Source organism: Gobio gobio (assembly GCF_949357685.1).
Source record: "Gobio gobio genome assembly, chromosome: 1".
NCBI classification, from domain to species: Eukaryota; Metazoa; Chordata; class Actinopteri; order Cypriniformes; family Gobionidae; genus Gobio; species Gobio gobio.
This window is the reverse complement of record NC_137097.1, coordinates 18,206,039-18,213,277: the sequence shown is the minus strand read 5'-3', so window position 1 is coordinate 18,213,277 and position 7,239 is coordinate 18,206,039. Positions and strand designations below refer to the sequence as shown.

Sequence of the window (7,239 nt, the reverse complement as noted above, 5' to 3'; positions counted from 1 at the left end):
AGGGGGCAAAGGTGGAGGATTTTGATCTTGGCGCCAATTATCTCTGCGGTGAGCTGTTCTAGTGTGGTATTTTGTAGTGGGCATGTGTTATCAGTGCAGACTATGGAGGAAACCTGGGTGTCTTTTGTAGTTGAAAGAAATGTCTTACCCTGGTATATGCGAAATGCTCCCTTTAGTCTTTTTGGTGAATGCATTGTTTTTTGTCTACAAAGTGTCCCGCCCTTTTCAAAAAATCCTAAAGGATTGCAATAAGAAACCTGTACAGGAATTTCTATCATATTTTGGAACCGTTCTTATAGGATTTTGTTAGAAGTGGTCTTATAGGATATTTATGTCTTGTCCTATAAGATTCTCATCTGATTCTAGTGCTGAGGCTCCGCCTTCTTTCATGAGGAAATCTTCTGTTCAGTCTGCCGAGGTCAGATGCGAGCAAAAACATGAACACACTGGAGAGCTGCTTTATTGTAGAAAATGAAGGGACCCACTTTATATTAGGTGGCCTTAACTACTATGTACTAACATTTGATACATTGCACTTATTGTGTACATGTATGTTTTTACATTGTACTTACATTTGAAAAAAAAAAACTGCATGTAATTACATCTGTAATTACACTGTTGACACTTCCCTTACACCCAACCCTACCCTTAAACTTACCCATACCACCTCACCTGTCCATAACTTTACCTGTATCCCACCTCAATATCGCAAAGGTGTTTTGCAGTACAATATGAACACAGTAAGTACATTGTACTTATTTTTTGATGTAAGTACATAGTAGTTAAGGCCACCTAATATAAAGTGGGGCCAAATGGGACAATGAAATGAGACACTGACACTGTTTTTCAAGCTTTCACCACCCTTTATGCTCCCACTCGCTCTCTCCACTCTTCTGGTTCTTGTCCTCTTCAGATCGAGCTTTTATTCTTTCAGCTCCACGGTTATTCTCTTTCTTTGCTGATTAGAAGTTCCCCAACTCTGGACTGTTTGAATAAGTCTCATCTTTTTAAACATGTATATTGTCATTGAGTATTCTACTGTTATTTCTGTTTACTTTATTGTTGTTGTTATTATCATACATAGTTATTCTCTACACCTCTGTGAAGTTAAGCAGCACCGGCTTGCATAAATCCACTAAAAACCTCCAACACTAGCTGAGACTTCAGCCATGAAAAGTGACATTAATGAAGAGATTGCATTTTAAACATTTGGTCTAATGAAATGAGTGACATCCAGACATTATGTTCAAGTGTTTGTGATGCTTTGCATCAAATCATACCTGACAGATTATCAATATGATGTAATAAAGGACAGAGATGATATGAAACTCTGCGTTAAGCTTTTATTGAGATTACATTGCTTTGTGGAATGATTATATCAGATTGAAACATGTATGTGACAGCATTTTTTAATGCACAGGTCATTTGTATTAGTACAGCATAATTTCAAGCCACATATTGTTCTGCAGTCGCACTACTAGCAAATGATGTGGTTTAATAGCAAGGTTGTCCTTGATTAATATTTGGTCCCACATAGTGCAAAGGTTCATATTGTGAACAGGCAACAGTTACACGATTGGTGACCTTATAACAGTAATCAATGATGCACACACCATTACTTCCCATGTGGCCTTTGACCTTGTACACTCGGAAGTTTCCTGTACTTTGGAAATAGTTATTTCCCCCAGTCACTTGAGTGCCAGTTGTACAGATTTGTTTAATTGAATTTGGTGAACCCTGGATGAAGGATATGGGGGAAGATTCACAGAGCTCTCTTTTCGGAAGTTCATTTATCCAAGATGCTATCTCATCAGTTTTGAAATTATTTGAAATAACGTGTCTTCTCTTGAAATAATCAAATGGACTAGCACCATCGCTGAGAGCCAGAATGCAGAGGAGCAGGAGAAGGGCTGCAGATCTCATCCTGAGGAACAACGGGAGAAAAGAGCAGGACGAGAAAGTAAATATTGAGTATGAAAGTGTAGTATAAATCGCATGTAATTACTATTTACTCATATTGCAAAGAACTGCTACTTTTACATGTGTAAATAGAATATAGTTCCACTAGCCACTGTCATTTTTAAATGACAAAGTTATCTGTTTTTCCTATGCTATCTCACAATCAATTCGTACGTATTTGTACGAAGTGGCTAATTCGCACAACCTCAATTGTAGGAATCCGTACGATTTGTCTATACAGCAGTGATGGGTAGATTTAGGGTAGTTTGAGGTTTGGCCATTTAAACGAATTCAGACAAATTGACCAACTCAAAAAAAACAAAATTCGTATCAATTTGTACAAATTAGCCACCTCTTAAAATATCTGTACGAATTGCTGTGAGGTCGGGTTGGCTTTTCACAGCGTTACACAGAATAAGACAAACAAAAAGAAAAACTTCAACATAAAAAAACACATTAATAATACTTTCATGCATTAGACATAATTTATGGAATGATATGGCTTAATTTGAAGACAATGTAGATTTACCTTTGCGCTGTTCTTGAGTTTGTGTGGTGAAAGGGTCTGAAAGAGTGTGGCGAAAGAGTTTGAGCTGGAGCTGTGTCGCCGACGCTCACTCAACTGATATTTATGAGCCTGAAAAGAGGAAGGTCTGAAAATTCACCTCGTTTCTTGGAAATGCACCGCAAACATTTCTTGGCATGAAGCGAGAAGTCAGAATCAAACATTCAATGTGTCTTCTTACCCTGTCTGGTGTAATATGAGCGATACATTGCATTTAATAATAATGTAGATGGTTTAAAATCACTCTAAATTAGCTCTTAGCACTTGATTTGTGTGATTAACTAGCCAAACATAAAATAAAAACACATACGTAAAACATAAAATATTATATTGCTATAGTTGTTGGGAAGTAAGATCAATTGCAAATCATTGCATTCAAAATTTTTGTTTTAATAAATCTGTCTAGCTAAAAATAATAATAACTATTGCTGTTGATTTTAATTCTGAATTATATTCTGCTGAAAATGCAGATCAACAATGCAGAAATTAAAAAACATCTAAGGCTTCCTAATATAACTTTCTCTAGAAGCTGAACTAAATTTTGAGGAAGTTACCACCCCCTAGTGTCAATTGTTAGGTTTTTAAAAGGGAATGTTTGATTTATTTATTTATTTATTTTTTTTTTAATTGGCTTTTATTTTTATTTATTTATTTATACAGTATAGAGTTACATAACTAATTTTTAACTGTAGTCCCTGGGCAGGTGTAATGTCAGATAAAATACATTAAAACAAATCAACAATACTTAAGATATACTCTCACCTAAAGGATTATTAGGAACACAATACTAATACTGTGTTTGACCCCCTTTCGCCTTCAGAACTGCCTTAATTCTACGTGGCATTGATTCAACAAGGTGCTGAAAGCATTCTTTAGAAATATTGGCCCATATTGATAGGATAGCATCTTGCAGTTGATGGAGATTTGTGGGATGCACATCCAGGGCACGAAGCTCCCATTCCAGCACATCCCAAAGATGCTCTATTGGTTTGAGATCTGTTGACTGTGGGGGCCATTTTAGAACAGTGAACTTTGTGACATGGTGCATTATCCTGCTGGAAGTAGCCATCAGAGGATGGGTACATGGTGGTCATAAAGGGATGGACATGGTCAGAAACAATGCTCAGGTAGGCCGTGGCATTTAAACGATGCCCAATTGGCACTAAGGGGCCTAAAGTGTGCCAAGAAAACATCCTCCACACCATTACACCACCACCACCAGCCTGCACAGTGGTAACAAGGCATGATGGATCCATGTTCTCATTCTGTTTACGCCAAATTCAGACTCTACCATCTGAATGTCTCAACAGAAATCGAGACTCATCAGACCAGGCAACATTTTTACAGTCTTCAACTGTCCAATTTTGGTGAGCTTGTGCAAATTGTAGCCTCTTTTTCCTATTTGTAGTGGAGATGAGTGGTACCCGGTGGGGTCTTCTGCTGTTGTAGCCCATCCGCCTCAAGGTTGTGCGTGTTGTGGCTTCACAAATGCTTTGCTGCATACCTCGGTTGTAACGAGTGTTTATTTCAGTCAAAGTTGCTCTTCTATCAGCTTGAATCAGTCGGCCCATTCTCCTCTGACCTCTAGCATCAACAAGGCATTTTCGGCCACAGGACTGCCGCATACTGGATGTTTTTCCCTTTTCACACCATTCTTTGTAAACCCTAGAAATGGTTGTGCGTGAAAATCCCAGTAACTGAGCAGATGGTGAAATACTCAGAACGGCCCGTCTGGCACCAACAACCATGCCACGCTCAAAAATTGCTTAAATCACCTTTCTTTCCCATTCTGACATTCAGTTTGGAGTTCAGGAGATTGTATTGACCAGGACCACACCCCTAAGTGCATTGAAGCAACTGCCATGTGATTGGTTGATTAGATAAATGCATTAATGAGAAATTGAACAGATGTTCCTAATAATCCTTTAGGTGAGTGTATGTTAGAGCAAAAGTAGAACAGAGTATTGGAGTAATGGGAAAAACAAGGCATGTATTGAAAAAAAAAGTACTTTATATTTTGTATTGTTCACTTGTGTTACCGTATTTAAATTACTGTGTTGAAGTATGGGGCAACAACTTCATAAGAATTCATCAAAAACAATAAATCAAGGACAACAAAACATAAAACAAGGCAAAGCACGCTTCCTGGTTTTAAATAGCTACAAAGTATGGGCACACACTTGATTGTCTTTTAACCATGATTTTAAATTAGTTTTAAAAGACCAATATGAATCACAGTCTCTGATAGGCGTAGGCAAACTGTTCCATGTGTGACCTGCTCTCACTGAAAAAGCTGACTGTCCAAAAGCAGTTCTCCTCATTTATATTACACAATCCCCTCTTGCTACAGACTTGGTGTGTCTAACAACAGTTTTCAGTAAGGGTAAGCATTAAGGGGGGTCGGGGGGTATTGGCGGGGAGCCAAGCCATGTAAAATTTTATAGACTTTTTTCTTTTGGAGAAACCTTTGCTTTTATTGCAAAACATAAAAATAAAAAAAACTTACCCTTCCTTGGGTTAAATCATGGTTCACCTCAATTTAAAATTATGTCATTATTTACTCACCCTCAAGTTGTTCCAAACATGTATGAATTTCTTTCTTTTTCAAAATAAGATATTTTGAAGAATGTGTGCAGCCAAACTATTGATGGACCTCATTGACTTCCATAGTATGCTTAAAAAAAAGAACCAGAAACTGTTCAGTTACCCTCATTCTTCAAAACGTCATATTTTGCAAAAGAAAGAAAGAGTTGGAACAATTTAAGGGTGAGCAAATTATGACAGACTTTTCATTTTTTAGATGAACTATCCCTATTAAAACACGCATTTAGTTTCATGTTTACATATTATTTGTATTTATATTATTATTTTTATTATTATTATTTTTAAATTCTACGTTGATTATGAAAAGTGCAGAGGACACGTCATAAGATGCGCAATATGTCAGAAGACATGGGGGACAGAAATGATTTTGACCACTTCATTAAGTTGTTTTGTTGAAAGCCTTTCTTTAAAGTGAATTTCATTTTTTTTTTATAAATTGTATCTTCATTTTAATCAATGTTTTATCAACCAATTGCCTGGATTGAATAAATAATTAGCAAATATAGCAGACAATGACATGGAGGCGCAGGCTTCGTGTGAACAATGGCTTAAATGAAGAACTACTAGAAAAAACTTTAGTTTGGGCAGCCCTAGCTATTTATTTCAGATAGGCCTATATTCAAACCAGCATGTCACAAAGGGCATTCTGGGTTGAGCACTCTGTGCCGGGCTTTAGAAATTAGCAGGATCTTCAGTAAGGCGCTCTCCACATGAAAGAAATATTACCGCTCTTTCAACACACACCGCAGCGGTCACAATATGACCTCATGTTTGTTTTAAAAACATAAATCAACATATAAATAATACTTTTAAATAGGCCACTTAAAGTATTTACTAGAAAATAAATTACTAAATGCTAAAAATTAAGGAAGTCACACTTTGTTGCCATCACGCATTGCCGACTTGCTGCCACCACGGAAAAGGGGGATGCAACAAGTAGAGTAATTTCAAAGATTTTTATTTACAAAAGTGGACTGGTCATCTGGACATTGAGTGAAAAATAGTCAGCATTCATTTTGCATGCATGGTTGTGTGCAATGAAGAGAAATTGACACTTACTGTCAAGCCAGAGAAAATGAGTTTGTCTCCTGAAGGCTTCCTGTGTCACAAGGTCTCTGAAGCAAGTGCACACTAGGGTCAGCGTCAGAATTGCCTCGTCACCCTCCTTGAGAACCACATCAATAAAAATTTCCTCCAGAACAGATGCTGGCAACTATGAGAAATATGAAAGAAACATGAGAAATATGAAAGAAAAGATAATGATAACAAAAGATAATGGCCCAGTTCTTGAATATATCTATATGTCTTTGTTCTTGGTATGTATGCATGTAGTGGGTAAAAGGTAAGGGATAACGGCCTGTCTGTTTTTATTGTGAAGTTAAGTCTCCCAGGGTAATGGGGGCACAGGCGGAAAAAAAACCCTCCAGAACTTTGCACAGAACAGGAGACAACAGAGGGGGTCCTGTATTATATGCATTGATTTACAGGCCTCCGCAATTTAACAATGACTTCATTCAACAGTTCTTGGAGTTCCTCTCGAATATTGTTTCACGAGTTCACACTTGCATATCATTTATGGAGAGTAAATTTAAATGCGTATTTAGCGTGCTGTCTGGGGGGAGGGCTTCGAGCTCGGAATTTGTCTCGAACCCAGAGTACCCTGTGTATGTAAGTGGTTAGAACTAAAAGTGTGGAGAAGGGGTGGTGGAGGGATGCTGATGAACTGTCAACAAACGGAGGTAGGACTGCTGCGTGTATATATACCTCTTATTGTGGATTAGCTGAGTGCTCTCCACCTGTGTCAATTATCTGAACGTGCTCCTCCCGAACTTTGTTAATAAAACACCATATCTCGTTGTGATAGACTGCTGATTCTATGAGACTTTAATATTCATCTTTGCTGTCCATCAAAACCTTTGGTTTGTATGTCTTATTGAATCTTTTAATCTGTCACAATCAGTCGTCAGCCCTACTCATAGGCCTTGTACTTTCGGTCTTGTGGACTTAAAATGGCTGCTGCGTGCGCGTGTCCGTTAAGTCCACAAGACCACAGGAGTGTCCCATTTGTCATTTTAGGTCACAGAAGGGTGCTCGCGAGCGCCCCCTTTGAG

At 37.9% G+C, this 7,239-nt stretch overlaps 1 long non-coding RNA gene across 1 annotated transcript; it reads right to left on the bottom strand.

Moving 5' to 3' along the window:
* Positions 1 to 1,323: 1,323 nt before the first annotated feature.
* On the bottom strand, positions 1,324 to 2,597 carry LOC307138352. Its single transcript, XR_013818013.1, has 2 exons — positions 2,489 to 2,597; positions 1,324 to 1,924 (listed from the first exon to the last, which is right to left on the bottom strand). It is a non-coding gene; the product is annotated as an uncharacterized lncRNA (long non-coding RNA).
* Between the last annotated feature and the right edge of the window lie 4,642 nt (positions 2,598 to 7,239).